Here is a 23540-nt window from a genome sequence, read left to right as displayed (position 1 = left end):
CCAGGTGCCCCTGACCTTTTAAATAACGCGTTAGCTTCTCTTCTAACCATGTGCAACATTTCCACATTTGTCTACAATGGCCTCAAGATCTGAGTGAGTTAGTATTCATGTTTGGCTGCCTGTAACAGGAGGCGGGGTCCACGACTTGTGTACCAGCTCCACGATGTTTATAGTCTTTCAGGCTCTTCGTCTTATCTCCCTCTTCATCTCCCACACTTCCTTCTATTCCTGAGTTCTTGCTGTGCCTCTGGCCTCATGTCCCTGTTCCCGGCAGGTGAGAAGAAGATAAGCATTTCATTTTGAGATTTTGCCTTTTTATTTCTAGAAAAAAGCCCTCCTCACGAGTTTTTATTTCACTGGCCGGAGAATGTGTCACGTAGAAACCACTGGGTCCTAAGGATTCTGGGAAAGTATGCATTGTATTTTCCAGACTCTAGAGTAGAGGAAGTTGGCTGGGTTGGGTATCCAGTGAGTGAACCAATTGTAACAGGCAAGCTATTTGAACACTTAATTCATGCAATAGCTACCAAATATTGACTACGCAGCTGAATATGCTGAATCTACTTTGTTCATCCCAAAAAGGAAGGGCAATGCTCACGTGTCTAAAATGTACTGGAACGATTTTTGCAAATTATACAGTGAAGGAAAATTAAGGGCTAATGATGATGCTGATCAATTGTTTAAAATTCTTCCTTTTTCTGTACTTTGGTCCATTATCCTCAGGCACTGTGATCAAAGTCCCTTTTACAATAGCCTCATTAACTCTATTAACAGCTCGTTTGACTTGTCAGGGGCCAATATCTTAGGTTGAGTTCTTTAACAACAGAGCCTAAGTGGGGATTTTTGTGCAAATGTTCATTAAGAGGGTACCTCACCGAGACCTGTAAGGGAGGGAGGGAGGGGATGACCCCTCACTCACTTCAGCCTGACCCCAGCAGCAGCTCTGGGGCTCCTGCCTAGAGGCCAGGGGCCCGGGGTTTTCTGCTCCCATATCAGTCAGTCGCTGAACACAGGCTGTCCTTGGGAACGAAAGTCATAACTCTCAGGCATCTTTTGACTAAGCGGGTCATTGGCCAAAGGCAAGTCTCTGGAGACAGGCCACAGGTCTGAACATCAACAGCCAATACCTGAAGAAGCCGGGAGACGATGCAGGCCAGGTACAGGGAGATCAGCGTGGGTGGTCAATAGCACCTATTACGAATGATCTGGAAATGAAACGTTTTTGTTTATTCTTGTGAGTTAAGGGAGCCAATCTCACCCTCATTCATCAGAGAATCATCTCCACCCTTTCCCCTGTGATAAAAAAAAAAAAAACCCTCAAGATTCCATTAACAGAAATTTTGGAACAACGTTGGGGAGGATGGTCTTAATTGCATCAGTATATATATACCGTGCCCCATGGCAATCATCCTCCTTTCCCACTTTGGCTTTTCCCCTGAACTGGAGGATCCTGTGAGACTCAGGGAAACATTTTTTTTCTTACCAATGCATTTTTAGAGAATTGCAAGCACATGGTATTTAAAAGAGCTGGAGAAAATGAGACTGAAAAGCAGGGAAGCTTTCTGCGTAAATACAGTGGATCTGTGAGGAGGGAGAGCAAGTTCTTTTCACTGAGAGTATGATTGGAACTGAATAAAGATCATCACGATAATATCCATAGTAGCTAACTCATCTGGAACACTTAGCTAGTCCAGGCCTTGTGCAAAGAACTTCACGCACCTGTTCTCACTCGATTTTCACATCTCCACAAAGTGGGAAGCATTATTATCATTATTTATACATAAAGGACTTGAAGCTCAGAGAGGTGAAGTTGCCTGCCCAAGGTCACACAGCTGGTAAAAGGCAGCACTGAAACTCCGATGTGCAAGATCTGAATAATTGTGGGGCAGAAGCATCTGAGAGCCTGAAAATGAGACACGTGTGTGACCTGGGGGCCCGAGGGCCCATTTCTTCACTGAGAAAACAGCCACGAAATAACACAGATTAGAGGTTTATGTGTATTTGGTGGAGAGAGGAACATTCAGGATCAGTTTGCAAACAATACTTAAAATACCACCATACTATTCTTCATTCCACGATTATTTATCAAGCTCTAGTTTCATGCCAAACCCTAAACGAGGCCCTGGGGATGTGATCATATAATGTGCTCTCACGGGGATTAAAGTCTAGTTTGGGCAGATGGACGTTAAATGACTTAATATATTTCTCTCTCCCTCCACACACGTATATGTTCATATAATAATTACACATAATACTGTATCATATACATTATATGTATTATATACCTTATGCGTGTTTGATTTATATATACATATACACACATATAAATACATTTGTGATGATGATATACAGGAAGAGGCCAGGGATCTAGAAGGGAATCAGAGCAGATTCCGCACCTAGGGTGGGCCTGAGGGTTTCAGGCGAGCTGTCCTGAGGAAGTAACCTTAAACCTGACATGGAGGGTGAGGGGGGAGGGAGAAATGTCAGTGAGAAGCAATAGGAAAGGCCGTGAACGACTGAGGTCCCGATAATTTAAGAGGGGCTTAGACCAGCTGAGTCCATTCCGGGGAGAGTAACACAGATGCTCATTCTGCATATTGACTTTGTAGTCAGTGGTAACACAAAGATCCTAAGGACTGAAATGTATAGAGAACATTTCCACGTGCCAGACTCCGTGCCACGTACCCCACACAAAGGATGTAAGTCCCAGAACTATTATGGAGATTATCATCCTTAACTCATCTTATAGATGAGGAAACTGAGGCACAGAGATGCTGAATGACATATCCAAGGTCACAGGGCTAACAAACAGCGGAGTCATGATTTGAAGCCAGACCCTCAAGATTTCAAAGGCCACACTCTGAACCTTTGTTCCAAAGCCACTTGGAAATCACATGACATGAAAAAAATCGTTGAAGGACGTGGATCATAAAGCCTGAATTTTCCTACCAAATCGTCACTTGCATGTTTTCCGTCTTAGTAAACGGCACTGCAGTCCTCTCTCACCGGTCCAAATAACCTACGTGTCACCCGTGATGTCTCCGGTCACTTTTCGACTCGTAGTCTGCTGTGGCCAGGACCTGTCAGCTTTGCCTCCTCAATTCACCGAGGGGCTCTCCTCCTCTCTGTCTCCTATGCAGCCAGCAAGTCTAGGCCACCCCTGTCTTTCTCCAGGATTCCTGTCCACAGTTTCCTGGCGGCTCTTCCTGCCCTCATGTTCAACCCTCCAGTCCACCCTCCATGCAGCCCCCTGCCCGAAAGATCTTTTAAAAATGGAAATCGTCCATTCCCCCTCCCTAACACGTAGCACGTACACTTTTAAGGATCTTCCACATGGTAACTCATTTGATTCTTACAACTTCTTTCTGCTTAAGTGGCCTCCCCCCCCCCCCCAACGGGGTTGGTCTATGCCCGAATCTAGGCAGAAGCTCTGGAAGGAAAGATTTTTCTCTCTCTGTACAAAAAGCATTTTAACTCTTTTGAAGTCCTGCCCGCAGTTAAGTTCTGCGCTGTGCATTTCAGGGGACACAGGCATCAAGTCTAACCTGATTTTGTCTCACCATTTCTTCTTCCCTAGATGTTCTCTAGAAAGGAGTTCTTTCCTCTTGGTGACAAACTGCCAGCTCCAAGGGCCACATGTCTCTGCAGATTCAGGTGTTCTACCTTAACTTCTTATCATGGGCCTGACTTTTTAGGTTTTACAAGGGGCTGGGAAGGGAAAAGCAAACTCTCGGGACAGCACTGGACCCCTCCGTTAGCCTAATAAAAATACAAATTGAAAGAGGAGTTTTTTTCAAAGCAAAAATTTCTCTGTCTCCATACACACACATGGGCGTATATCTGTGTCTACGGTCATCTGTATGTATGCACACCTGCACACATAGATGCACATACATGTTCCAATCTTCCAACACTTGTTATTTCCTTCTGTATTCATAGTTCCTTCAACTTAATAAGTATTTATTTATGTTTCTTTGCTGGATGTCACTTGGAATTGCCCGCGTATTTCCTTTCACGTATCCTCTCAGAAGTATTCATCTTTACGCTTCCCAGCCTCAATATACTCAATGTTTGGGGATTTGAAATGAAACACGAGGCTATTGCTCGCTCTTTAAAAAAGCCTCACCTTCAAGAGAGGCGGGATTTAATTTCATTTGACTGGGGCTTGGGGGTTGGCGGATTGTTGGAAATATTTTGGAAATTAGTTTTTGCTGATTTTCTGGGGAGAGAATATGTATTCTCTAGGGCCATGTGCCACGGGCAGGAAGCGATGCTTTTTGAAATGAAGACAAGCGGAGCCATTCATCCTGGGCAAATCACAAGCAATCGTGCAGCTCCCAGGATTCAATTAGATTTGTCACAACTTTGGTCTCGCGGAAGAAGAATGTATTATCCCCTGAAAGCCTTCAAATTGCATGGAGTTTGTTGAGTGCTGAGTATTCCTGAACTTTAGGCTTAGAGGCTGGCTGGCAACTTCGTGTCACATAGCGGAGATCAACCTAACTCCCCTGTAAAGCCCTCTGGGTTTTATATCATCTCCCTTGGTGATGAAACGGAGGTGCTCAAGACCCAGCCTGTTCAGTCCCCAGCTCTACCATTGATGGTTGTGGCCTGCTGTGAGTAGATGAGCCCCTCAAATCCTGGCTGTCTAATGAGGAGGACAAAAGGACCAACTTCACAGAGAGGCTGTGAAAGTATTAAACGAGATAGTGTGTAGAAAGCACTTAGAATAGAAGCTGGTCTATAGTAAATAACGCATGCTTTATTATTACCCATCTTAACCATTAGTCTGTAAATACCTGTCTTACATTCGACTGTATTTCCTTGGCCTCCTCTGGTACCTGGCATTGAGTCAGCATTCAATAAATATGAATTGAGTGAATGAATAAATAATATGGACAGAGGGAAGTTCGTGAAGGAACAAAAAGTCAAATGATGAAAATGATAGCAATGACTGAGTACTCTCTGTGAGGAAAAGTAGAGGCATTCCCTCACTCGCTAACTATTCATTCCTCAGAATAACCAGGGGAGGAGGGTACTAATGACATCACCCCCATTTCTACAAATGAGGAAATTGAGACCTACTCCCACAAGGCCACTGAGACAATAAAGGCTGGAGCCATCTTCTCAACACAAGTTTGTCTGATTGCTGGGCTGGGCTCCATTTCCAGGGCAACTGGCGAGTAACCATGAAGTCTTGGGAGTAAATAGGCCACATTTATCGTCAGGGTCTCCTTGTCCTTCCCAGGCTTCATGTCATCCTCTTCTTTTTCCGGCAAATTCTAGTGTACGATGCCCAGTTTTGTATCCTTCCCCTGCATGGTCCCACCTACATTTAGCTTCAGGGAAATGACAGTAAAAATATTGGTGGTGGTTATGGAGCGACAAGACCCGCTTCCTTTATCTGCATAAAAACAAACATTTTAGGGGCGCCTGGGTGGCTCAGTCGGTCGTGTCCGACTTCGGCTCAGGTCATGATCTCACGGTTCGTGGATTCGAGCCCCGCGTCGGGCTCTGTGCTGATACCTCACAGCCTGGAGCCTGCTTCAGATTCTGTGTCTCCCTCTCTCTCTGCCCCTCTCCCGCTCCCACTCTGTCTCTCTCTCTCTCTCTCTCACAAATAGACATTTAAAAAAGTTAAAACAAAACAAAACCAAAAAAAAAAAAAAACCCAAAAAACAAAAAACAAAAAAATGAACTGTTTAGGAGCACCTGGGTGGCTCAGTCGGTTAAGTGTCCAACTTCAGCTCAGGTCGTGATCTCACAGTTCGTGAGTTCGAGCCCTGCATCGGGCTTTCTGCTGTCGGCACAGAGCCTTCTTCAGACCCTCTGTCTCCTCTCTCTACCTCTCCCTCACTCATACTCTCTCTCCCTCTCTCTCTCAAAAATGAATAAACATTAAAACAACAGCAACAACAAACCATTTACTTGAGGATATGCCTTGGGCACACTGCCACGTGGGCAGCCTCAGGAAGAGGGAGGGTGCACACCTTCTCAGACTGTACTGGGTGCTTTACATACTGTGTATCTTATTGAATGTGGCAGCAACATAAAAGGCAAGGACAAGAATCATTATACTAAAACCTTGGCTCGCAAGCCTAATTTGTTCTGGAAACATGCTTGCAATCCAAAGCACTCGTATATCAAAGTGAATTTCAAGAGCCTTTGGCTCAGGTGTGGTCTTGAGACGACACGTACTATTTGGATTGCAAGGCATCACTCGTTTATGGAATTAAAATTTATCAGAAATGTTTGCTCATCTTGCAGAACACTCACAGAACAAGTTAGTCGCGATCCAAGGTTTTACTGTGTCAATCAATATATGCAACAACTCTTTGCTGAGCGCCTCATTCTGTTGTAGGGACTGTTTATGCTCAGTGTAGTTGCAGGGAGCAAGGAAGGGCTGCCCGTAGCCAATGACCAGTGAGTGCAGGGTTATGAAAGCCCAGCTCCCTTGCTTTTAGCATGACAGACTCTGGGGTGTAATTTGCCCCCCAGGGGTCCCTAGGGGATCAGGTGCTTTGCATGATATTGCACTTCCGCCTTCCCTCTGTTTTCCCTGGTGCCTCAGCAGCTTGTCCTGGGAGCACGTCCTTAAGAAATCGCTGGCAAATGAATCCTATCTCAGTGTCTTCTTGTGGGGAACTTGACCTGAGACATACTCTGTGACCTCTGGTGTCCTCTCATAGTTGGGTTTACACTGTCTCAAGTGACAAAAATTCTTGAGGCAAGGACATTCCAAGGGCTAGACTGCCTGCTTGAATCTGGGGAAGAGGAAATTCAGGCTGGACCTTCAAGTCCCATTCAGTTCTCTAGTCCATCACAAACTGCTGAAGCCAGGTCAGGGAGAGGCTGCTGATTTTGATCCTAGGTCAGGAGGAGAACGTGACACCCCAGCTTTCTTGGCTTTGCCACAGAGCCATAAAGTCATCAGACATGGAGGCGTGACTTTTCGATGGCAGGAAGGGCCGAGCTGGATGCTGCCTGGGCTTCTGGGAGTGCACGCAAAACCGGAATTATCCCGCAATCAGGAGCATGAGGGCACAGACCTTTCAAGGAGGGAGAGAACCCTTTGGAAGAGGACAATTACCCTCTGGGGAGGAGGAACTTCAGAATGATAATGACCATATGATTCTGGGCCTTTCACTGCTTCCTTGCATGTCCCCGTACTGCCTAGAGGGCTTTTCTTCCTCCCAAAATAGCTTCTTACTCTTGAGCTGGTGAAGTAGATCACAGGCAGGAAGAGAGGGGGGAAAAAGCCAAACTTCACTTCTCAACACAGCAACTTTAACTTGAGCTCAGATGCTCTTGGATTTGAAAACATCACTGGTAACTCCCAGGAACATCCTTGCCCTTGGTTCTTACCTATCCTGTTCCAGCGATTGGTGTTCCATAAATGGTCATATTTCCCAGCATTTAGTCCCTGGCTGCAGGAAGCAGGATAACTTTCCCCCAGAGATGTCCACCTTCCATCCCCAGAACCTGTGATTACATGAGCTTACGTGGCAAAAGGGTCCTTGCAATTGTGATTAAGTTGGGGGTGTTGAGTTGGGGAGATTTTCCTGAATTCTCTGAGTGGGCTTGGTGTAATCACAGGGGTCCTTACAAGTGAAAGAGCGAGGTAAGGTCAGAATCGGAGAACAAACTAGGATAATAAAAAAGGTAGGAGCAAGGCCATTGCTGGGAGGCAGCTGGGGGCTAAGGGACGTAGACAGCCTCTAGAAAGGAAAAGGAAGGGGACAGACATACCCTTAGAGCTAGGGCTGTACTGGCAGCTCAGCCAACAGCTTGATTTTAGCCCCCAAAGGCCCCTTTTGGACTTCTGACCTCAAGAACTGTACATTACAATAATAAACTTGTGTGGTTTGAAGCCAGCATGATTGTGATAATTTGTTACAGCAGCGATAGGAACCTAATAGAAGGGCCTCCTGTCCTTTGTGAGTGTGCACACCCCGTTAAAACCCCATGCTGACATTTCTACGTGTACACTAAGCACTCCTTACCCTTCTTCAGCCCTGATCCCTCCTATGAGTGAGGCATAGCTCTACGCGGGCTCCCCCCTCACCCGCCAAGGTGCTGTCCATGACACGACTGGCTGGCCAGACTGCTGATTTGACAAACCACAGTTCTAACAGCGTGTGTTGCATGAGATGATTTCAGTGGCTTTGGAGGATTGGGGCGTGTCATTCTGGGGGAAACGTCGACTTATTTGTGTTTCCAGATTTCATGTGAATTGCAAGTTGTGAACGTCAAGGAACTGTAGCGAACAGCGCTGGTGAGCTTCTCTGCAATTGTTTCCAGGGCCCTGGTCTGCTTCCGTATAATCGGCTGCTCCCAACAGAACCCTGGGTAACCTACCTTTGTCTCTCCTCCGTCACCTTCACCCTCCCCAGGTCAGGCCTTCCTGATGGCTCGCCTTCAGTGCCTTCTGTTGGGGCCCCCAGTCCCTAGCCTGTCCTCCGCTAATCCATTTCGCCTCGCTGCCTAAGCGATGCATTCCTGATTTTGTTACTCTTTTCCCTAAAATTCTCCAAAGTCTCCCGTTGTCATCCAGACCAAGGCTCAATCCCCTAACAAGTCCTGGATGAGTGACCCAAGTCCCCATCTGATGCTCCAGTTAGCTCAGGAACTACTTCCCACCCCACACACTTCCTTCCCGCCCTTCCAGGTGCTAGACAGGCACCCCTCTGTTTGCTGTGCTTCCTTTGGCTGAACAGGACCAGCTTCTTCCTGCCTCCTTGCCTGTGCTCACGCCATCTCCCCTGCTTGGTGTGCATTTTTTGGCTTTCTTTCCCTACTTAATCTCTACTTATCCTACAAGACAGTTAGCCTGGGTTTTCCAAGAAGCAAATGCCAACACAGGATTAAACATTGAGGGATTCCACCCCCCCACCCCAGAGAATATGTCTGTGTATAAAGAAATTGGGAGGGACCCGGAAAAGGCTGGGAGAGCTATCACACTGCAATGCAGACACAGACAAAGTTGAATGGAGGCATCCGGATTGCCATGCAGGCTAAGAAATGTTCAGCAATGTCATCAGGGCCAAAGTCAGCTCCCAGGAATGGGCTTGCCTTAGTATTCTTTCCACACCCAGTCTCTGGAAGGGAGCGGCCTGTGGGGCATGGCCAAGGTGTCCCTGCTAAGATGGGGCTCAGTGCCCCAGCAGCTGGGGCCTCAGCCAGCTACCCTCTGGCAGTAGGAGATCTGCAAGGGGCATTCTCTTGGCCACCCCAAAGCTCAGAGTGTGTCACCCCCTTCAGCCTTGCTCTTTCTCTCCCAACCATTTCTTTTTGTGGCTGTCTTAGCCTTATGTCATTGCCTTTGTGCTAACACTGTTTTCATCGTGTTGTGGTTGGTGGCTTACTTCTTTGTCTTCTATGTTAGCAAGATCTTTTTTGTTATTATTATTTTTTTAATGTTTAAAATTTTTTTTTTTATTTTTGAGAGAGAGAGAGAGAGAGAGCGAGCAGGGGAGGGGCAGAGAGAGAGGGAAACACAGAATCTGAAGCAGGCTTCAGACTCTGAGCTGTCAGCACAGAGCCTGACTCGGGGCTCAAACTCATGAACCGTGAGATCATGACCTGGGCCAAAGTCAGCTGCTTAACTGACTGAGCCACCCAGGTGCCCCCTAGATAGCAAGATCTTTTAAAACAAGCACCTCATCTCAGTTATCTCTCAATTCCCAGTGGTACCACAGGGTGCAGCACATGGCAGAGGCTTAGGAAAATCATCATGTTCAGAAAGAGGGAGATGGAGTGAAGGCTTTGTTCCTATTTCACAGGGAAGGACACTGAGGCTTGCAGGGATGTGTGACTCGGTCAGAGTTAGTCTGGGGTGCACGGGGGATCTGAACACAGATGCCTGATTCTACTTCGTGTGTAAAACCTTCAAGGGTGACCTGGAGGTGGAGACTAATGGATAGTTTTCCTCACCAGATCATTCTGCTCTGAGGTCTGGGGGGGAAAAACACTCAGGATTAGAAATATTTCACAAGGAAATCTCCTGGTTCAAAAATTAAGTAGGCTTACGGTTGATTATCTAGATGCCCTGGACTCATAATGAACTTAAAAAAAAAACAAAACAACAAGCTTCTTTTCTTTGCTTCTTTCTGTGTATCAGAATCCTGTTCTTTGCTCAAAGTTGTAGCAGATGCTGCTGGTGCCCCGCCGGGAACTTCTCACACTCGACTCCATACACAGAAAGAGCCTCACTGTGAGGGTCTACAGATCTCTGCCAGAGGGTTTTTTTCCTGCCTGTGGGAGCTGGCTTGGCCCAGAGCTAGCCAACAGCACGGTCAAGCCCATGCTATCAGGAGCAGTCCTTGCTCAGCGCTGGACAGGGAGACGGTCAGGGAACACAGCGGCTGCCTCGCCCAGTAAGTGAGGCACACTTCACATTCTCCTATAGCTTCCCGGCAGGATTGAGCTCCAATTACCCATAGCGATATCTACTTCATGGCACACCCTTTATTGGCTGCCTTCCATTCTGGCTCACTTCCCCTACTCCCCTCCCCATATGTGCAGGACCGATGTCCAAATAAACTACTTGCACTCAAATCTTTGTTGCAGGGTCTCCTTCTGGGGACCACAAACCAGGATGAAACTCTAGCTCAATTCTCACCATGTTTCATCCATGTGTCTCTTTGGTCTGAATCCCCCTCTGAAACCCAAAGGTCGGTGTTTCAATTTCCATTTACAGGTGAAGAAATTGCTGCTCAGACAGTTTTGTACCTTGCCCAGTGTCACCATGCTTCTAAGGGATGGGGCTGGAATTTGAGTATTGTCTGTTGGACATCAGACCAGTGTCATCAACCACCGGGTCAGCGTCTGAGCTTTGACATTCAGTAGCCCTATCTTGAATCATGATGTGAGTTTGGGCATATTACCTCAGTTTCCTAGCCTTTATTTAATTTTTTTTAATGTTTATTTTTTGTTGTTGAGAGAGAGAGAGCACCCACAAGTGGAGGAGGGGCAGAGATAGAGGGAGGCACAGAATCCAAAGTAGGCTCCAGGCTTAGAGCTGTCAGCACAGAACCCAACGTGGGACCTGAGCCCACAAACCATGAGATCATGACCCGAGCCGAAGTCAGACACTTAACCAACTGAGCCACCCAGGCGCCCCAGTTTCCTGGCCCTTAAAATGGACCCATGGGTCTCACTCTAGGGTTTTACTTTTTTATGGTTTATTTATTCATCATCTATATTTTATCATTTGCGTTTGCTGTATTATATAGTTTTGCAAATATGGCATGCAGTATCTTTCAAAAATATGCTTTTTAAATGGTTGCATAATAATCCATCTTATGAACATATCCTCACCTAGTTAACCATGGCTCTACCGTTAGGCCCCTTTTGCCTCTGCTCATCTGTAAAACGAGCACACTAATAGCAATGCTGTAGGATAGTCATGAGAATAAAAGAAAACACAATTTGTGGAGCTGCTAGGCGGCATTTCAGACACGTAACAGCCGCACCAGAAATGTTCATTCCCCCGTAGTGAAGCAGGACGCCTTATGCGAAGCCTCCATCTATCCTCACTCTTCCCTTTGCAGGATCCCACAGGGGTCAAAATAATTCCAGTGCCTGAAGAAATAGTCTGGGGGTCACAGATCAGGTTTCTAAGCCTCTCCCACAGCTAAGAGCTACTGAGACAGAGAACACGGTGATGAGTAAACAAAATCCCATAGGGTCTCTTCCTGTTGACATGGCAACCTGACTACCAGCTGTCAGCCAGCGTTTCGGGGCTGCTCATTTAGGGGACGTCACCTCCAGTACCTGATTAACAGTCCTCGGTGGGGGGAGAGGCATGGTGGATAGATAAAAGCACTTATTCTAGGGCTTCCTTCAATCACCTCCCCGTCAACTAAACCAAGTAAGTTCCTCTTTGAAGCTTGAATTAGGGCACACTCTTTATTATCCTTCCTCCACCCCTAGCAGCTGCTTAACCCAGGGTTGCAAATAATATCTGTTTGAAGACCTTTTGTCTCCAAGGTTCCGCCTGGCTGGCTTTCAAAAGCTTTCCCGGCCCAGGCTTCAGCCCATCCTTTGCAGGCACATTCTGTAAGTAAAACTACAGGAAGAACAATAGGCAAGAAACAGCCGGTTGTCAAAAACACAAGTGATTGAGAGATAGAAACCACTTCCTTACAAAGCAAATTACTGCTCTGGGGTCAGAAGCAAGTAGTTTGGATCCCAGTTACCCTGAATGTCTGATACAATGGGGCCAAGCCATCTGATGCAATTAGACTCTCCTTCCCTTTTATTTCTTCAACTTCAGACAAGGGTCTGATCTCTTTCCTGAAAGGCCAGACAGTTGTCTCAGGGTGGCTTTGTATGGTGGTGTAGGTTGTACACTGCACAGAGCTGCCTGACAGAGGGGCCTAATAGGGGTTGAGATCAAGTCTGTGCATCACTCACCACTCTGGCATGTGGTCCCAGAGTGAGAAAGTTTTCTAATTAAATAAAAGCTTTGAATAGACTTACAAAGGCTCTCATGGGGCTGTATTACTTTACCAAACTCTATCATGGGGGACAATAAAGACAAGGTGAGGTGGGGACAGGGTGAGGGAAGAGGGCTTTTCTTAACTGGATCTCACATTTCTAAAGGGCCTCAAATTTAGACTTTTCTCATGAAATCCATTTAAGCTTCAAAATATAACATAGAACTAGACAAATAGGATTGCACGAGTAAGATAGCACACAATTTTTTTTAAGTAATCTCTACCTCCAACGCGGGGTTCAAACTCACAACCCTGAGATCAAGAGTCACATGCTCTTCTGACTGAGCCACCCAGGCTACCCAGGCCGTAATTTTTAGAATGTGATTTTGGGGGGTGCCTGGGTGGCTCAGTCAGTTAAGCGTCCGACTTCAGCTCAGGTCACGATCTCGCGGTCCGTGAGTTCGAGCCCCGCGTCGGGCTCTGGGCTGATGGCTCAGAGCCTGGAGCCTGCTTCCGATTCTGTGTCTCCCTCTCTCTGACCCTCCCCCGTTCATGCTTGGTCTCTCTCTGTCTCAAAAATAAATAAACGTTAAAAAAAAATTAGAATGTGATTTTGGGATGTTTTCATTTACTAGTACAACAAGAGTCTAGGTATGAAAGGTGTTTGGACCACGCTAGAAGCCTGGGAACGTTTTGGGTTAGGGGTGAGTTCACTCACCTTGCACTGGCAAGAACTCTTCCCGGTTTATTCTCGTTGCTCTCCCTTTGACACTTAGAAACAACATTATGTTAAAGATAAGACAACAGACCCAAAATGGAGTCACTTATGCTAATCCCCATGTCACCAACTGAGGCTTAACTTAATTACAATTTTAGGTTGTAAATTCCAGTAATGGCATCACCTGATCAGCCCGAGTTAGCTAATCTGCCGGACCGCCAACTCCCTATAAGGAAAGTCACTTTGCAACAACCAATTTGCTTTGTTACCCGGTAAAACTTCCTTGCTCCTGTTCCCTTATGTCTATAAAATCTCCTACCTTGCACAGCTTTTCTGAGCTCCTTTCTATATACTGGATTGGATGCTGCCTGATTTAAGAATCGCCAAATATAGCCAAAGAGATCTTTAAAATTTTAACTGAAAAACATTTTTTGACACTATCAACTTCGCTGTGTGGTAGGACAGTCCATTGAGAAGATAACGTGGGTTTTTTCCTCCAAGCATTTTCCGTTCCGTCCCCTGTCCTGTAGCGGGGGTGGAGGTGGGTGGGAAGAGGTGTGGATCCCCAGCCAAGAACAGGAGTTGTGGGCAAAGGCATTTGCCTGTGGGAAGAGCACATCAGCCTCATAAAGAGGAAGACAGTGTCTTCTTTGCTCCTGAACCATTATTGACCGACACCTAACAGGTTGGCCAATTAACTGTTGTAGTTTGCCAGGATTGTCCAAATTGCGGTACTGAAAATCCTGTACAAGTCCTCAACCCCAGGTGATCTGGGACTGTTGTTCACTCTGCAAGGCTTTGTTGAACAAACGAATGGATGAATGAATGACTTTTGGATTCCAAAAGTCTGCCCTCGCTGAGGACATGATGCTACATTTCCTTGAGGCCCACAAGAGGGTAGAGCTGGGGTTGGCCAGCTATTGACGAGGTACCAAATCTGGCTGGCCGTCTGCTTTTTTTTTTTTTTAATAGCCTGAACACTATGAATGGTTTTTTAAAATCTCAAATGAAGAATAAAAGCTTGTGACATAAAATTTTTCTAAAGGTGACATTTTAGAGTCCATAAGTAAATGGTCCTTGGGATGAAGTCACACTTGTTCATTTATGTATTGTCTGGGGCTTCTTTGTCACTCCCACCAACAGAGCTGAGATTGGCAGGTCCGCAAAGCCTAAAATATCTGCTATCTGGCCCTTTACAGAAAATGTTTGCAAAGCTCTGTGATGGAAGGAGCCTCCTGGATTCAGAAAGAGATGAGGGGGAGAGGGAGGAGGCGGGAGAAATGGCGGGACCCTCACATTACATAGTCACAGTACCTCTCAGGCAGGCAAGACATCAAAGGGTAACTGGGCTGAAGTCACCAGGGCTTTCTGCTTTCCCAAAATCCATGCATTCACAGAGGCTGAGAGCTTCCAAGATGGGGAGCTTGCACAGCAAGGGGGTTGGTGACAGCCATGGGGGATGGGAAGTTAGGGGCCCTTTCTATCTTCTGGGTACCACAAAATTCTCCTGGATTGTAAAGTGACTGCCAGAGAGGTCAATGCTCAATGGCAACTAACACGGAATTTCCACCTAGCCTGGAGGGGGTTGCATTTGGAAACTGATTTAAACTGAGTCTAATGAAAACAAAGAAATAGTGATTTCTTGCACACCTGAGTGTAGGGGCTAAGACTCATCGGTTCTGTGGAAGATCCTGTTGTGAGAGCTGCAATGTTGGGGTGCTCTAGGATCTGAGGACCTTTGTAACCTTATGAGTGTACCTAAGCCAAGGAGACCTGGAGGAGTGTGAGAAGCGGGAGCCTGGCAAGAGAGGAACATTTTCAAAGTCCACAGGTTTGTCACCTCTCCACCCCCCAGAGACTGGTACAGACCTGGCACACAGTTGGTGCTCAATAAATGTTTAATGAGGGATCAGCAAATGTTTTTTTCTCAAGGGAGGAAACTCTTCAGGACCTGCTATGGGCCGCCTGGGTGACTCAGTCAGTTAGGTTTCCCACTCTTGATTTCAGCTCAGGTCATGGTCTCATGATTCGTGGGATTGAGCCCTGTGTGGGGCTCTGTGCTGGCAGCTCAGAGCCCGCTTATGATTCTCTCTCTCTGCCCTTCCCCTGCTCACATGTACACTCCCTCTCTCTCAAAATAAATAAATAAACATTAAAAAAAAAAAGAACTTCTATGATCTGATATGGATCATTTCTTTTTTGCATTTTCTTTCTTTAGGATACGGATCATTTTTAGCATAAATTTAAGTAAGTTGCTATCTTTCCTAGATATTTGTAGCTAAGCCTTATTTATAATAGTGAAGTAAGACTATTCACGACTTAAGGGATTCAAAACATTAGCAAATTCGTTGGGGTGGCAGGTGACCCAGACACCCGCCTAAGGCTCTTAGAATCAAAACTTCAATAATTATATTAATAGCTACAGGGCACTCATGGGGCATCGGGTTCTAAAAGAAGTACTCTATTTTTTTAAAAAATTATTTAAGTCCCAATTATAAACATATAGTGTAGTGTTAATTTCAGATGTACAATACAGTGATTCAACACTTCCATACATCACCGGGTGCTCATCATAAGTGACTCCTTAATCCCCAGCACCTGTTTCACCCATCCCCCCAGACCTCCCCTCTAGCAACCATCAGTCTGTTCTCTATAGTTAAGAGTCTGTTTCTTGGTTTACCTCTCTCTTTCTCTTTTTAATCCCTTTGCTCACTTGTTTCACCTCTTAAATTCCACATATTAGTGAAATCATATGGAATTTGTCCTTCTCTGACTTATTTCATTTAGCATAATACTCTCTAACTCTATCCATGTCCTTGCAAACGGCAAGATTTCATTCTTTTTATGGCTGAGTAATATTCCATTGTGTGTGTGTGTGTGTGTGTGTGTGTGTGTGTGTGTGTATCCACATATAGAATCAATTGATGGATACTTGGGCTGTTTCCATAATTTGGCTATTGTAGATAATGTTGCGATAAACATAGGGATGCATGTATCCCTTTGAATTAGTATTTTTGTATTCTTTGGGTAAATACCTAGTAGTGCAATTGCTGGGTCGAAAGGTAGTTCTATTTTTAACTTTTTGAGGAAACTCCATACTGTTTTCCACAGTGGCTGCACCAATTTGCATTCCCACCAACAGTGCAAGGCGTTTTCCTTTCTCTGCATCCTCGCCAGCACCTGTTGTTTCTTGTGTTGTTGATTTTAGCCATTCTGACAGAAGTGAGGTGATAACTCATTGCAGTTTTGATTTGCATTTCCTTGATGATAAAAGGTTTAAGCATTTTTTGAAAATTTTTTTTAACGTTTATTTATTTTTGAGACAGAGAGAGACCGAGCATGAACGGGGGAGGGTCAGAGAGAGGGAGACACAGAATCTGAAACAGGCCCCAGGCTCTGAGCTGTCAGCACAGAGCCGGACGCGGGGCTCGAACTCACGGACCGTGAGATCATGACCTGAGCCGAAGTCGGCCACTTAACCAACTGAGCCATCCAGGCGCCCTGGTTTAAGCATTTTTCATGTGTCTGCTGACCATCTGGGTGTCTTCTTTGGAGACAATGTCTGTGCATGTCTTCGGCTCATTTTTTAATTGGATTATGCATTTTTTGGGTGTTGGGTTGTATAAGTTCTTTATACATTTTGGATACTAACCCTTTATGGGATATGTTATTTACAAATATCTTCTCCCATTCAGTAGGTTGTCTTTTAGTTTTGTTGATTATTCCCTTCACTGTGCAGAAGGTTTTTATTTTGCTGTAGCCCCAATAGTGTATATTTGCTTTTGTTTCCCTTGCCTGAGGAGGCATATCTAGAAAGAAGTTGCTATGGCCAAGGTCAAAGAGGATGCTGCCTGTGTTCTCCTCTAGGATTTTGACAACTTCCTGTCTCACATTTAGGGCTTTCATCCATTTTGAATTTATTTTTGTGTGTGGTATAAAAAAAGTGGCCCAGTTTCATTCTTTCGCATGTTGCTGTCCAGTTTTCCCAACACCATTTGTTGAAGAGACAATCTTTTTCCCATTGAATATTTTTTCCTGCTTTGTTGAAGATTGACCATATTATTGCGGTTTCATTTCTGGGTTTTCTATTCTGTTTTATTGATCTGTGTGTCTATTTTTGTGCCAGTACCATACTGTCTTGATTACTATGGCTTTGTAATGTAACATGAAGTGGAATTATAATGCCTCCAGCTTTGCTTTTCTTTTACAAGATTACTTTGGCTATTTAGGGGTCTTTTGTGGTTCCATACAAATTTTAAGATTGTTCTAGCTCTGTGAAAAATGCTGTTGGTATTTTGATACAGATTGCTTATAGCTTTCAGAGTATAGGTCTTTCATCCCTTTGCTTAGGTTTATTCCCAGGTATCTTACTGGGTTTGGTGCAATTGTAAATGGGATTGTTTCCTTAATTTCTCTTTCTGCTGCTTCATTATTAGTGTATAGACATACGACAGATTTCTGTACACTGATTTTGTATCATGCAACTTTGCTGAATTTGTGTATCAGCGTTAGCAGTTTTGTGGTGGAATCTTTTGGGTTTTCTACACAGAGTATCATGTCCTCTGCAAAATAGTGAAGGTTTTACTTCTTCCTTGCTGATTTGGATAAATTTCTTTCTTTCTGTTGTTTGATTGCTGTGGCTAGGACTTCTAGTGCTATGTTGAACGAAAGTGTGAGAGTGGACATTGTTATCTTGTTCCTGACCATAGAAGAAAATCTCTCAGTTTTTCCCCATTGAGGATATTAGCTGTGGGTTTTTCATATATGGCCTTAATCATGTGAGGTATGCTCCCTCTAAGCCTACTTTGTTGAGGTTTGTTTTTTTTTATCATGAATGGATATTGTACTTTGTCAAATGCTTTTTCTGCATCTATTGAAATAATCATATGGTTCTTATCCTTTCTCTTATTGATGTGATGTATCACGTTGATGTGCAAAGATCGAACCACGCTTGCAACCCAGGAATAAATCCCACTTGATTGTGGTGAATGAGTTTTTTAAATGTATTGTTAGATTCAGTTTGCTAGTGTTTTGTTGAGGATTTTTGCACCTATGTTCATCAGAGATACTGGCCTGTAGTTCTCTTTTTTTGGTGGTGTCTTAATCTGCTTTTGGTATCAGGGTAATGCTGGCCTCATGGAATGAATTTGGAAGTTTTCCTTCTTCATCTAGTTTTTGGAATAGTTTGAGAAGGGTAGGTATTAACTCTTCTTTAAATGTTTGGTAGAATTTGCCTATGAAGCTCTCTAGTCCTGGACTTCTGTTTGCTGGGAGATTTTTGATTACTGGTTCAGTTTCTTTGTTGGTTATTCGTCTGTTCAAGTTTTCTATTTCTTCCCATCCTACTTTTGGTAGTTTATATGTTTCTAGGCATTTATCCATGTCTTCTAGATTGTCCAACTAGTTACCATTCAGTTTTTCATAATATTCTCTTATAATTATTTGTATTTCTGTGGTGTTGGCTGTTATTTAAGATAAGCCCTATAAGTGAATTGTGTGGAGTCCTCACAAAGCTGCAGCAAAGTAGGTATTCTCACTGGACAGATGGCAAAAATGAAGTTCAGAGAGGGCAAGAAACAAGCTCAAAGTCACACAGCTAGTGATTATCTTTCTCAGCCTTTCAAGTTCCCAGTGGGAGCAGGGGTGCCTGCAAGGAAACAGCGAACCAACATTTCCCGAAAGAGTAACGAGTTGCCAGGACCCGTCTGCTAGCTTTTCTTCCACATGCTGTATCTCTGCACACTAGTAATTATACGGCTACGACAGACGGACTCACGGCTGGAGGAAACATATTTCTCCCAATTGTTTCCCCAGATATCTGCAGCTGGTTCCTTTCATTGATCATCCCAAAAGAAACACAGATACATCGCTGCTTCACTAGCCTAATCTGAGGCCTGGGGAAGTGTAGCAAGAGAACTGCATGATTTTGAATCCTCAGCTTTCTACCTCAGCATTCCCCTGCGGGTAAGAGTGCCAGGATCAGAGTCCCAGGGGCTCGTCTGGCTTCCTTATTTATATATGTCAGAGTCTGTCTTGTGTGGAGTCCAGGCCAGTGATGTTCCCGGTGATGCAACGAGGTGTGAATTGAGGATTAATTCTTTCTCCTGTTACCTGACCTATTACTGAACAGACTTCAAGATCCAATTATAAATTATAATGCACTAGAACCCAGCCCCGATTCTCATAACACCTCAGGGACTTGAAGAGATGATTTACCTGGGAGTTATTTACATTTATTGCTTCTTGCTTTCATATGCCAAAAACTTCCAATTGGTTATTTAAGGATTCTATTTTTTACCAAACCCTTGCTCTAATGCTCCCCACGTTATCAGTTTATGAAATAGAACAGCCTGCCTTCAGTGAGGGAGACAGAGGGTTCTCCTAGCAAAGGCATATCTCAAAAGGGAGTTGGTAAGGGTTTTTTTTTTGTTTTTTTTTTTTTGTTTTTTTTTTTGTTTTGTTTTGTTTTGTTTTTTTTTTTGTTTCAGAGTATTTCAGCATTAGTGGAACACTTAAGACACAGACTTTTAAAAAAATTGCTCTTTTTTTTTTCCTGAGTATAATAAGTTAAAAAAGCAAAACAAGTAATTATAGACAACCTAAAAAAATTAAAGTGTGTATAATTATAACATACAGCTATAACAACTGTAAATCTATTTGACATATTTATATGTGCAGTGTTTTTAAAGTGCCAAGGGCTATGCTGAGTGTTTTGCATGAATCAACTTGTTAAATCCTTTCAGCCACCTCAAGAGGTAAGTAATATTATTATCTCCACTTTCTTTCTCTTTTTCTTTCTCTCTCCCTCTCTCTTTTTCTCTTTCTTTCTTTCTTCTCCTCCCCCGTCCTCTTCCTCCCCCCTCCTTCTTCTTTTTAAAGTAGGCTTCACATCCAGCACAGAGCCCAATGCTGGGCTTGAACTCATGATGGTGAGGTCAAGACCTGAGCTGAAATCAAGAGTCAGATGCTTAACCAACTGAGTCACCCAGGTGCCCCAACCCCCCTTGTATAGTTGAGAGACAGGGCACAGAGAAGTTAAAGAATTTGCAGAAGGCTACCCAGAGGGGGTAAGAGGTAGGTGGGGGATTTAGACCCTCCCAAGCAGTCTGATGCCAGTTCTCAGACTCTTCACCACTATGCAAGATTCTATTTCTATGTAGTTCTTCAATAGGTATCATATCAATGGCTCTACATGTATCACATATATTACTCTAGATATATCATATATATTACTTACGCTGTGCATATAGATTAATGCTTCTCCCTTCTCACCATTTAACATGTGTCATAAACACTTCCCCTTGTCATTTAGTTATTAAAAAAGTAAATAACAATGACGCCTGGGCGGCTCAGTCAGTCAAACATTGACTCTTGATTTCCTCTCAGGTCATGATCTCACAGTTCATGAGATGGACCCCCCACATCGGGCTTTGTGCTGACAGTGCGGAGCCTGCCTGGGATTCTTTCTCTCTCTCTCTCTCTCTCTCTCTCTGCCCCTACCCCACTCATGTTTTTTCTCAAAATAAATAAATAAATACTTAAAAAAAAAGTAAATAGCATTTTAAGGAGTGACAGGCCTATTGGTTACGTTTGTAACAAACAAAATATTGGTGTCTCATTTCACATCAGGTTTCAAAATAAATCCCAGAGAAATTATAGATTTTTTTTTAATTCTCAAAAGAAAAATTAAGAAAATGCAAGTGAATCAGGCTCACCAAAGCTTGACTACAAGTCCAGCCATTTATTAGCTTTGTGACCTGAACAAGTTGCTTAACTTCTCTGAGCCTCTGCCTCTTAATCTGTAAAATGGAAAAGGTACAATTTCTAAATCAGAGGGCTGTTAAAGGATTACATGAAGGATGTAGCACTGTGCTTGGCAGGTAATGTGCATTCAGTGAACATTAGAAATTGTTATTATATGTAGGGCTAGAAAACACCTTGTCCAAAATTTCAGGAGATTAGCGGCCCTGCTTGCTACCCAAAAGGCTGATCTTAACAACCAGAGTCAACCTGATTCCCCCAAACCTGCACCCCATCCTGATAAGAAGGGTTTATTCTAATTGGTATCTAAAGAGGAGGAATTGCTTTTACTCTTATACAGGCTTCAGAGTGAGTTAAGCCACCTTCAAATTAAGTCCAGAAATGAGAATGTTGTCTTCCTTTCTCTCAGCTTATTTTCTCTTTGTTACAGAATCACAAATGAGAGGTTTAGAGTATGTATCTGCATATTTAGAAGAGGCACAAATATGATTTCCCTAACCAGGAACAGTCTCCAAGGAAAAAAATCTGGCATAATTGCTAAGCAGAAATGGTGGGTGAATTCTATTCCAGAGCGACAGGTTAGATTTAACCCTACCCACCCACCCAAACAAAGTCAGAATTGTTGGTAATTCACTGTCAGGATATTGACACTTAAATATTTTTAATTTGCTTGACATCCTGGATGGCAAGTCTGCATGTATTTTTTAGGGTTTAAATTCAAGCCCAGTGGCAGGGCTCGAACTCACAAACCATGGCATGAGAACTATGAGATCACGACGTGAGAAGTTGGATGCTTAACTGACTGAGCCACCCAGGTGCCCCGCAAGTCTGCCTATAAACCCAGCTCTACACTCAGCATGTTTAGGCCTGGATGATAAAGTTGGACAGCAGCGTTTTACCAGAAAGGGTGAAACAGTATGTGAGAGACTAATGAAGCAGGTGGTACTTCCCAAGAAGTTCCAGAGTGACTATCCCAGCAAGTGTGAAGTGCAGTGTCCTAGGGTGGAAAGTTACCTTTGAGAAATGCACACTTTGAACAACAGACTCCTCAGCAGTCTGTTGATAGCCTAATAGAGCATCTGAAAATGCAGGAAAGGCATTTAAATTTTTTTTTAATGTTTTATTTATTTTTGAGAGACAGAGATAGAGCCCAAGTTGGAGGAGGGACAGAAAGAGAGGGGGATAGAATATCTAAAGCAGGCTATGCCTTGAGAGCAGCAAGCTGGATGTGGGGCTTGAACTCATGAACTGCAAGATCATGACCTGAGCTGAAGTCAGATGCTCAACTGACTGAGCCACCCAGGCGCCCCTAGTTTTTAGTTTTAAATTGGTATCTTTAGTTCACTATCTTGTCTGGGACGTTGTGTGGGTCCTTTAGGAATTTTGTGGTCTTCGTTTTCCCGTGCTCAGATTTCTCTATGTTCTTCACACTCCTACTGAGTTTTCTGATTTGCTGCTTGGGGACAATGCAAGTCCTCCTCCCCGTCACCCTTCCCTAAAGGGGTTTGTCCCTTATTTATCACGTAATTTGCAGTTTTACCAAACGGCACTCGTTTCTTCAGCAGTTACAAACATCGAGTGCAATGGAAGGATATTAGAAAAATAGCTAGGTGAATAAAAAGACACAAACATGACAAACAGTCCCAAAGCAAATATCTAGTTCGTGCGTCTCTGGCAGACTTACGTGAGCTGTCACCCAGCACCCATTCGTTCCTTGTGCCTTAGTAATTGAACACCGTGGTTGTCAATTGGCCGCATCACTTCCTGGACTAAAGATTACATTTTTATCCTCCTTTGCAATTCAGGGTGGCTGTGTGAGAGGCTCTGTTCGATGGATGCAAGCCAGTGTCTTGAGCATGGCTTCTGGGATGTGTTTTTCACGGGAGGGACGTGCCTTCCTCCTTTTACTGCGGGCGAGAATGAGGATGCAATGGTTGGCGGTCCAGCTGCCAACTTGGATGATGAGAAGAGAGCACCTGGGGCAGATGGCAGATCAACAAGACAGAGTCTGGCTCCCTAGTGCCTGCAGAACTGGCACGCCAGCCCTGGACTTCTCAACAGTGTGCTTCTCCAGAAAAATAAACCTCTATCTTGTTTAAGTCACCTCTCTTGCACTTGAACCTAAGGGCCCTTCCTCCTGCCCTTCTCTTTTCCATCCTTCTCCTTCAGCTGAACTCCTGCAAGCTTTTAGGCTAGTTCAGGGTTTCTCGACTTCTGTACTGTAGACATTTCAGGCTAGATAATTTTTGTGGGGGCTGCCCTGTGCATTATGGGATGTTTGAAAGCCTCCCAGGCTTGCCAGATCGCAACAACTTTTGGATGACTTTCCTTCCGTGGCACTAAAACAAGCTCCTTGAAGACAAGACTGTATCCAATTCACATCTGTAGCTGTAATGCCAGGTGCAAGGACACACTCAGCATATTCAGTGAGTGCCCATGGCTTGAATGATTGGAAGAGGGTGTATGAATCAATGAAACGTCGTATCTCCAACCATGTTTTAGGTCTTCAGAATGTTTCTCCTCGAGTCTTTAAAATGTTTTCAACTTTGTCCTTGGAAACAATTCTAATCTTATAGAAGACTTTCAAGAACAGCACAAAGAACTCTTGGGTCCTCTATACC

The sequence above is a fragment of the Panthera uncia genome, chromosome A2 (assembly GCF_023721935.1).
Source record: "Panthera uncia isolate 11264 chromosome A2, Puncia_PCG_1.0, whole genome shotgun sequence".
Classification (NCBI taxonomy): Eukaryota; Metazoa; Chordata; class Mammalia; order Carnivora; family Felidae; genus Panthera; species Panthera uncia.
Note: the sequence above shows the minus strand (reverse complement) of the source record.